Source organism: Elaeis guineensis, chromosome 15, assembly GCF_000442705.2.
Source record: "Elaeis guineensis isolate ETL-2024a chromosome 15, EG11, whole genome shotgun sequence".
NCBI classification, from domain to species: domain Eukaryota; kingdom Viridiplantae; phylum Streptophyta; class Magnoliopsida; order Arecales; family Arecaceae; genus Elaeis; species Elaeis guineensis.
In genome coordinates this window covers 71368361-71378834 of record NC_026007.2, presented here as the reverse complement: position 1 = coordinate 71378834, position 10474 = coordinate 71368361, and positions in this window count along the sequence as shown.

The following is a 10474-nucleotide window of genomic DNA, read 5'->3' as shown; positions in this document are numbered from 1 at the left end:
TTGGATCACATTCTACCAGCTCAGAGAGAGATTTCTCACCACTTACAGATAAAATAAATTATATTATGAATATTAATTGCATATATTCTTCTAATATTTATTGTTGACAAGATTATCAACATCATTGATTTGAGGAGGATCATGTGCGGCAAGCCGTGATACTCATTTATAGTTGCATTTCAAGGATTATCCCATCACATGCATCAGCATTGGTACCATATAGTGCAGGATCGTGGGAAGGAGCAGCGCGCAGCAGCCCTATGACAGTATCAATATGGATGATGGACTATCATATACCGGCATTACGAGTATCCAGTATATCAAATTACACATCTAAACTTCTTTTTTTTTTTAGAATTAATGATTGAATCATTTATTCTTAAATTAAATTTGTTATCTACTAATTTGATTGATAACTTACAAAGAAGATGTGCCCAGAACGTTGCGAATCGGGTGAGACAGATCGTACCGTATTGTGGGCCTCGAGGTCGTTCGCTCGTAACATGGAGCACATGGTAGGTAATTTTTAATTTTTAATTAATATATATTTTTAATTATTTAAAAACTTTTTAATTAATTATTCTCAAATTGCAGAGAGATGCTGAGAGTGGGGAGCTTCCTGGTAGGATCGATATCTACCAACACCCAAGGACAGTCGAGGAGTGGATGACGGGAAGCCAGGAGCTCTTTGTAAGTTTTTCAATTATTTTTTCATTCACAGTCTAATTTTATTACCAAATTAAAATAGCTATAACTTTAATTTTCAGGACCGTATGATAGACATGAGATCCAGTCTATCCCAAAGGGGCTCGACCGCATCCACAGATTATGAGATCTAAGGATCAGATGCTTGGTACAAAATCCTATTATATTAAGAGTCTAGGATATGGGATCACTTACTCCCTCATCCTCATGCTCATTTAGAGTTGACATTCCATTCTGCGTGCGGCTCAAACTATGGAGGTACAAAAGCAGACTGTCGAGAATCGACAGCAGGCTACCGTGATCGACGACAGGCTGAGCAGCGATGCTCAGAATTGGCTGCACGCATCATGAGTATCAATAGTTCTAATCCAGATGATGATGTGGATGATGCAGATGGAGCAGACGATACAGCTGATGAGGCAGCAGTAGATCGGTCCAAGCTCTTTCGAGCGCTCTCCTTCCCCAGCTTGTTCTCCAAATTCGACACTTGACGGCTTTTTCATGTATTTTTTATTTTATTTCAAACCTCTTATAATTTAATTTAATATATAAAATAATAAATTTATTATTGATTATTATATAATTTTTTATTTTATTTTTTTATTTTTATTTATAAAAATATTATAAATATAAATTTAAAATATATCATAAATATTTTTAAAAAATATATGTTTAAATATTAACGATGAAATTATTTTCGATGAAACATTAATTGCCAAAATATTTTTAGTATAATAATTAATTATTTAATAAATATAAATATTAAAATTTTATATATAATTAATAGCGATAAAAATTTATTCATCATAAATAATTATTAGCAATGGAAATTTTATTAAAAATTATCATATTTATGACATAAGTTTTATGTCACTAATATTATTTAAATTTTATTTTTAAAAAATTTATTATTATAATTAATGACAAAAAATTTTTGTTGTAAAAAAAAGTTTTACGATGCAAATTTTTCATCACTAAAAGTTTTTAAAAATTTATTTAAAAAAAAATTAATTAAATTAATAATTTATGAAAAAAATTTCATCACTATTAATTTTTTATTTATAATGATGTTATAATTTCATTGTAAATATTTTCTTACGATTAAATTTTTCATCAAAAATTATTTTTGATAAAATAAAATTTTTAGATGATAAAAATTATTCATCGTAAATAATCATTATTAGCAATAAAATATATTTTTTATCATAAAATATTATCAATGATGTGATTATTGTGACCAAATGTTACGACAAAAATTTCGTTGCTAATAACTATGACCGACAGAAATAGATTATTAGCGATGAAAATTTTTTATCGCTAATAACCTATTTTGTTATAGTATTTTTTCATCAAAAATTTAGTAGTTTTCTAAAAGAATATTATTTATATATATTCATAATAAGCAAAAGCATACAAAACAACATACAAAACAATTAAATGTAATAAATAAAAGTAATATGTATTGTGCAAGTGGAACAATAAAAAATTTATAAATTTGAGCAGTAATACTAAAAATTTATGCAATAAATATAAAATAAGCTATGAATTAGTTGAGCATACAAAATAATATGAACGCAAAAATAATAACATGAAACCAATCCTGCGTCAAATATCCTCGCTCCCTCTCCCTTATCTTCCAAATTCACCAAAAGCAGCATCATGGAGGTAGTCTCGCAGATAGACTGAAAGTGGGTCGAGCTGCCAAGAGGCCTATCAGATCGGACTTCGAACTCGGTCCCAAACCATTTAGGTCGGGCTCTAGCAAAAAAAATAAGTCTGTTTGGCCATCAGGCTGGGCTCGGGCAGACATTTGGCCCTGCCCAAAGCCGATCCGATTTGGTTCAAATTGATTAACCCCCTCTCCCCTCTCCCCCGACCCAATCCACGTTTTAAACTTTATATATATAATAAATAATTTATTTTTTTTTTAAAATATTTTTTACCTAAAAATATTTTTTTTCCTAAATATTTTTTTTCTAAACATTTTTGCTAACAATTATTTCTTAAATATATTTATCCTAAATATTTTTTTTCTAAAAATTACTTTTTTCCAAAACATCATCCGCCGGCGCCTGACCCACCCCCTGCGGCCAAACCCCCCCGTGACACCGGCGTCGTTACCCACCCCCTGCCGCTCGCGACCCGACCCCGCGATCCCCGCTCCCACGGTACTGATGCCCTCACCCACCCCGCACCGCTCAGACTCGACCCCCGCTCCCGTGGCACCGGCACCGTCACCCACCTCGCACAGTCGGAACTCGACCCCCACGACCTCGCTCCCGCGGCACCACCGCCGCACCCACCCCACACCGTCCGAACTCGACCACTGCGACCCCCACTCCCACGGCACACTGTCGTCACGCACCCCCCGTGACCCACCCCCACAGCATCACCGCCCTCTCCAACCCCCTGTGATCCGGATCCTAACTCGGATCCTGATCAGATCCCAATCTGAATCTTAACTCGGATCGAAATTTCGATCTAGATCCCAACCTCAATCTAATTCGAATCGTGATCCGGATTTGAATCGGATCCAGATCGGACAGTTCATATGCATTAAAAATTCACTAAAGGGTTCGGGCTAATCCTAGTTAAATATTAAATCATAATCACAATTTTATATGTATTAAATTATAAAAAATATGTATTAAATTATAATAAATAAAAAATAATACTAAATTATAACAAAAAAAATATTTATTATTAATCAAATAATAAAATATTTGATCAATATTTATTAATTTTTTTTTCTTTTTTTCTCCCTCATTTCTCCCTTCCCTTCCTCCCTCCCCACCCCCGACCGACCTTCCTCCATCAACGGCTAACCCACACCCATCCCCCTCCCGGCACCACCCACCAACCTCACCCCACCCGTTGTGCCACCCCCTCCGCCCTGACCCCCAACCCCCATGTCACCCCGGTCACCCACCCCCACCCCACAAAACTCCCTCCACCCTCTGGCCTCCTAGCCCCCTGCAACCCCCTCCACCCATCGTGCCACCCCCTCCGGCATACGACACCCCAAGCCCCCATGACGCCCTTGGCCACCCACCCCCACCCCATGAAAACCCCTTCACCCTCTGGCCTCCCAGCCCCCTGCAACCCCCTCCACTCATCTTACCACCCCCTCTGCCCTCCAAACCCCCGGCCCTCGTGTCGCCCTCGGCCACCAACCCCCACCCCTGCAACCCCCTCCACCCCCGACCCCCTCCCCCCCCCCCATCGGTGGCTCTGTGCTATGGCGGCCACCAGCACATACTGGTGGGGGCACCGGATGTCGCTTGCCGATGGCCTGATCAACCAAAAAAAAAGGATGGGCGGAAAGCGATGATTAAAGAGAGGGAAGCTTTACCTCTAGCGGACAGTAATGGCAGCGCGCGAGAAAGCCATGGCAACGACAACGGCAATGACGGTGGACAACAACAGACGGCAGCGATGGTGGAAATGCAGTCACTAGTGGGAAAAGAGGAGGGGAAAGCTCAAAGAGGATGAGGGAGAGGGAGAGGGTTTCGCGGGGGAGAGGAAGAGGGAAAGAGGGGAGAGCTCGGAAGGAACGCGACATCGACTTGACATATAATAAATAATAATTATTAGCGATGAAAATTTTGTGGCTAATACTCTTATTCACGACAGAAAAGTAATTTCATCATCAATAAGTCCCCCAAAAATTCTCCACTAAAATTTTTTTTTCTAAAATAATTTCATTCAAAAAATTCATAAAATAAATATTAACGATGGAAATAAAAATATGTATTGTTAATAAGGGTATTAGCGACGGAAATATGGTTTCCATCCCAATAAATACCCCCAAAAAAAATTCCCTCTAACAATTTTGCCTTCAAAAAAATAAAAAAATTATTTTTAAAATGGTTTTGCCAATAAAAATTTTTCATCGTTAATAATTTTTTTTTCCATTAACAAATTTTCTCTTCATAAAAATTAATTAAAATAATATTTTTTTAAAATATAGTTATCGATAAAAAATAAATTTACATCATAAATAATTTTTTTTAAAAAATATTTAAAAATATTTAAAGACTACTTGCGATGAAAATTTGATTTACATCGCTAATAATTTAAAAAAATCTTCCCTCCCAAATTTTTTCAATCTAAAAAAATCTTCCCAATAATAATTTTATAAAAAAATTAATTTTAAATTTTTCTCATCAAAAAATTTTTCCATCTAAAAAATTTAACAAAAAAAATGACATTAAAAAATATTTGTGATGAAAAAAATTAATTTTCTTTAATCTAAAAAATTTTGGTCTAAAAAATTTTTTTGAAATAATTTTATCAAAAAATTTAATTTTTTATTAATCAAAAAATTATATAAATAGTTAATTTATGATTTTTGACTCTAAAAAAATTTTTTCTCTAAAAAAATATATAAAAATATAATTGCAATGAAAAATTTAATTTACGTCGCTCATAATATTATAAGAATAGTTCTTCAGTTTTAATAATAGAATGGACACTATGGAAGATCAATAAGCTTTGAGATTTTTAATCTCCAAAAAGCTCATCTTCTTCTTGGAGTTCTTATTCTGGAAGTCAGAGTATGAGAATATCGTGGTGATTCTGAGTTTGCAAGAGAAATTCATCAAGATTGAGATTTGGAGGATAGGATAGGGATAAGAAGTTGGAGGTCCAGAAGTTCGTATGTTGCATGTGAGGATAGAGCTTGAAAAATTCAAGAAGAATTATATAAGCATCAAAGAGCAATTAACCAGAATCAAAATAGATCTGCGGGTAGTGCAAGTTGTGTTATAAATTAAAGCACAAACTCATATTTATACTTTGTATTGCTAGAAAGATGAGTGCTCGTATTATTTATCTTCTCATGATTAGAACTCCTACTGAGATATATTTGAGCATCGATCGATGCAGAAAGTAAGGTACCTTTTGAGATCGTGGAAGCCATGCTAGAATGCACTACTTAATTATATAGTTTCTGCATGAAAAGATATTTCTTTTATGCAGCTTAAGATAGACACTCCATCAAAAGATTTATTGATATCACTGGTAACAGTGACAGCGATGAACAAATAAATTTTACGTCGCAAATAAACATATAGCTTATTTCATTCAAAAGGATCTATTCATTCTACTCCACGAATATTATCCACTTTCATATAATTTTTCATACAAAAAGTTTGATCCGGATCAAAACTCATATTTACTTCTTTACCATGTAAAAGGATAAAAGATGTATACAGCTACTATAAAAAAATAGATGCAGTTGTCTTATACAAAATCAAAAATTTTAATTTTATGATTTTTTTTAAAATTTTTAATTTTTTTAATATTACGATGAAAATATTTTCATCGGTAAATAATTAAGTATTAATGATATAAATTTTTTTCATTGTAAACACTTAATTATTTTATGATGAAAAATTTTCATCATAAATAATGAACAATTTTTTATTTTTTTTAATTTTTAATTTTTTTAAATATTGATGATGAAGATATTTTATCATAAATAATTAAATATTTAAAAATAAAATTTAATTATTTATGATAAAAAAATTTTTATCATAAATAATCAAAAATTTTTGATTTTTTAAATTTCTTTTTTTTAAATATCGATGATGATAATATTTGTGTTGCAAATAATCTTAGTGGCGATAATAAAAATTTTTCATCATAATATTTAAATTATTTATGATAAAAATATTTTTATCATTAATATTTAAAATTTAAAATTAAAATAAATGACACATTATTTATGATGAAAATATTCATCGTAAATAATTTATATTTAAGATATTTTTTTTTCCATCGCTGATACCCAACTATTTGTGATGAAAAATTATTTTATCATAAATATTAAATTATTTATAATAAATATTTTTTTATCATAAATAGTATTATTGGCGATGAAGATATTTTCATTGTAAATAATTCTGTCACAAAAAGTCTATTTTCTTATAGTGACAATGTCATAAAAATATGAAAAATCTATACTTGATAGGTATTTTACCTATAGATATCGATAATACTAATATATAATGTCATAACTCCTTCTTAAAAATATCATAATATCATCGAAACTGTCTTCGGTAGATGTTTGACCTATAGGATATCATAATTTCAAATGCCAGAATATCATAATTTCAATCTAGGTTATCAATAAAAATGTTAAAAAGAAGTTTTTTATTTTTTTACTTATAGGATATTATAATTTGACGTATAATATCATCATTTGGATCTAGAATGTCATAATATCATCAAAACTATCTTCGATAGGTATTTTAGGGTACAGAATGGTCATAATTTTAATATCGAATATTATAATTTTGATACAGAATGATATAAAAATAGCAAAAATAAATTTTTTATCTTTATTTTATTTATTAAAATATCATAATATTAATCTAGAATATCATAATATTGATCCACGATGTCATAAAAATATCAAAACTTACGTTCGAAAGGCATTATACGTACAAGATGTTATAATTTCAACGTCGAATGTCATAATTTCAACACATAATATCATAAAAGTATTAAAAATATTTTTTAAATTTATTTTTTCTTACAGCATATCATAATATTGATATATAATATCATAATATTAATTTAAGATATTATATTATCGTCAAAACTGTCAAAACTATCTTTGGTAGGTATTTTACCTACAATATATCATAATTTTTATATCAAATATTATCATCTTCATCCAGAATATCATAAAATGTCAAAAAAAAAATTTATTTTATTTTACCTACGGGATGTCAAAATATTAATATATAATATCATAATTCAGATCTGGAATATCATAAAAATATCAAAACATCCCTACAGCAGGCGTTTTACATATAGGATATCATAATTTTAATATCGAATATCATAATTTCGACACAGAATATCATAAAAATATTAAAAAAAAATTAATTTTATTTTGTATACAAGATGTTAGAATATTGAATATAATATCATAATATTGACCCACGTTGTCATAAAAATATAAAAACATACATTCAGGAGGCATTTTATGTACAGAATATCATAATTTTAATATCGAATGTCATAATTTCGATATAAAATATAATAAAAATATCAAAAAAAAATTTTAGATTTTATTTTATCTATAGAATATCATAATATTGACATATAATATCATCATTTGGACTTAAAATATTATAATATTATAGAAACTGCCATCGATTTGCATTCTACCTATAGGATATTATAATTTCGATATAGGATATCATAATTTCGATCTAGGATAATATAAAAATATCAAAAAAAATTATTTTATTTTACCTATAAGATATCATAATATTGACGTATAATGGTCATTATTTAAATCTGAGATGTCATAATATAGTCAAAACTGCTTTCGATAGACGTTTTAAATACAGGATGTCATAATTTAACATCGAATATCATAAATTCGGTCTAGAATATCATAAAAATATCCAAAAGTATACTTTTGAGCTTATGTCATAATATCAACCTGTAATGTCATGACATCCTGACTTATTATACTTTCTGATAATATTTTTATGATATGCTATATTCAAAACTGAAGAGAGAACTCCATTTGAAACCTAACTAACGTATTAACTTCACTTAACTATCAAGGAGCTGCTATAATAAAAAAACGACCACAAAATCATAAAAAAGCATCTACATGCATATGGTATTTTGCTTCCTGATAGATGGGACATGTTGCTTGGATAGACATATATTATCTAATGCTACTCAAGAGCCTCAGATGCAGAATTGTGGCTGAAAATTTTTCTTTGGACAAACAGAAACTCAATAAATCAAGAAAGAAGAGAGAAAAGAGCAGCATTCGAAATGACCAATAAGAGGCAAGATAGCAAAAAAGTTATCTTGGAGGAAAAGGATATTTTCATCACGTTAAAATTGAGTTAAATTTAAAAAGCAGATTATGATATGAATTAAATATATTCGGGCAATGGATAGCGCACTATCTCTATTTCTTATATCTGTAGATGTTCGATCACATCGAGCCATGAGGGCGTCACGTGGACCAATGGACCAGGCGGTGAGCTCCATTTCAGATTTTCTACACCACAGGTGGTGTACAAAAAAATTTTGCTATGCACGAGAGACATCTGAACTTCCTAGCACAGGCTTCGTCCAAGTTGGTTCTAGCCTGAGGCTAGCCGGCCCAGCCCATCTTATGTCCAAGGCTAATGAGGGAACAATAGTTCCAAATTTACATGATGAATCTAAGTAGTTTAGTAAAATCCTGAGAAAACTAAAAAATTAGATATCCAAAGCCATATTTTTACTTTTTCTTTTCTTTCTTTTTCTTTTTTTTTTTTACTCTAGTATGCCGAATACTTAGTTGGCCATGTACACATGCTTGTGGTTAGTCATGGGGTTTATTATGCACCTAAATGCATGCACTAGTCATCTGCTGTTACATTAGTCTTCAAAAAATTATCTCCAAATGCATGCATCAATTCTTATTAGCCAAATGATGATAAGGAAATCCTCTAAATAGATGTGATCAGAAACTTTGGCTGTGATTAGGTTGGTGAGCCCTTCTAACTTTAACTTGCTGGTGCACTTCTCACATTTGTGGATGTTCCGAAAAAAACTTATCAGCTATAAATTTATGTAAATTTAAACTATTATAGGATTTCATAGATCATTTAGAGTTATCTTTGGTTTCAAAAAATTCTTTAAAAGGTAATTAGTGAAAAACACCTTTCAAGATCTGAAAACAGGATCACCTTCAAGTAATGGCATGCCACCATTAAATTATAGACCGGTTTGTCACCTATATGGAGATTGGTGTCTAGCTTAACCGTTCGCACAAAAAATCTTAGATGATAACGGTAGAGATTACTAACTTGTTTGCCTCCTTTGGACTCTTTCCATGGTGTCCAACATTTCCAATTTTCGTCGGAGCTCTAGACCCCAAGGCCCAACAACAAAGCCGTCCTTGCCGGGGTAAGTTCCCTGCATAGATTACTAGATCCTTGATTGAGTGGCTTGGCCCAAGGGCCGTTGGGCTGGATTGACGTAAGGGAAAAAGAATCCAACTAAATGGCATGGAAATGGCTCAGAAGTGCAGGGTTTATTATTATTATTATGTTATTTTTTTAAGAGAAAGTTGAAGCGAAGTGATTTTTTTTTTTTGGCAAATATTCAGTATTAAAAAAAGTAATGGCTGTTATGAAACTACTGTCCCACTACAGCTGCTATGATATACCAAATTAACAGCCCCTATATGATCTTTTCAATTTTCAAGTAATTATTTTATTAATATATTTTAAATGTTCGTATTTGTAATATGTTTTAAAAAATTATTTTGTTATGTGAACATGGAAAGTATGGAGTTATCAACTAATTCCAGATGTCTTGCTACTTACCTTTGTGGGCCTCTGCAATAACTGTATCATTTTATTCTTCTGATAATCTAATTAAAGGTTGCTGAGTAGACGTTAGGGGATGCCCGATTAGGATCGAGATTTGGGGTGAGGAAAATTATAGAATAATTTAACATCCCGCTGTTTTGGAGAAAATAGAACCTTTTTGCCATGGAAAACATCCGGCAATCAATGAAAAAGTCGATACGGTTTAGGTGTGGTGCTCCGCTGGATACAATCCTCGGTTGTGCTTCTCATCCCCTGCGCATAAATCCAATCAATAGATCGAATCAAAATCAGAATAAAAATTAAAATGAATGTAAATAAAAATTAAAATAATTAAATTTTTCAAAATATTTGGTTCATAATCGAAATTGAAATCAGAATAAAATTTGAATCTATAAAAAAAAATA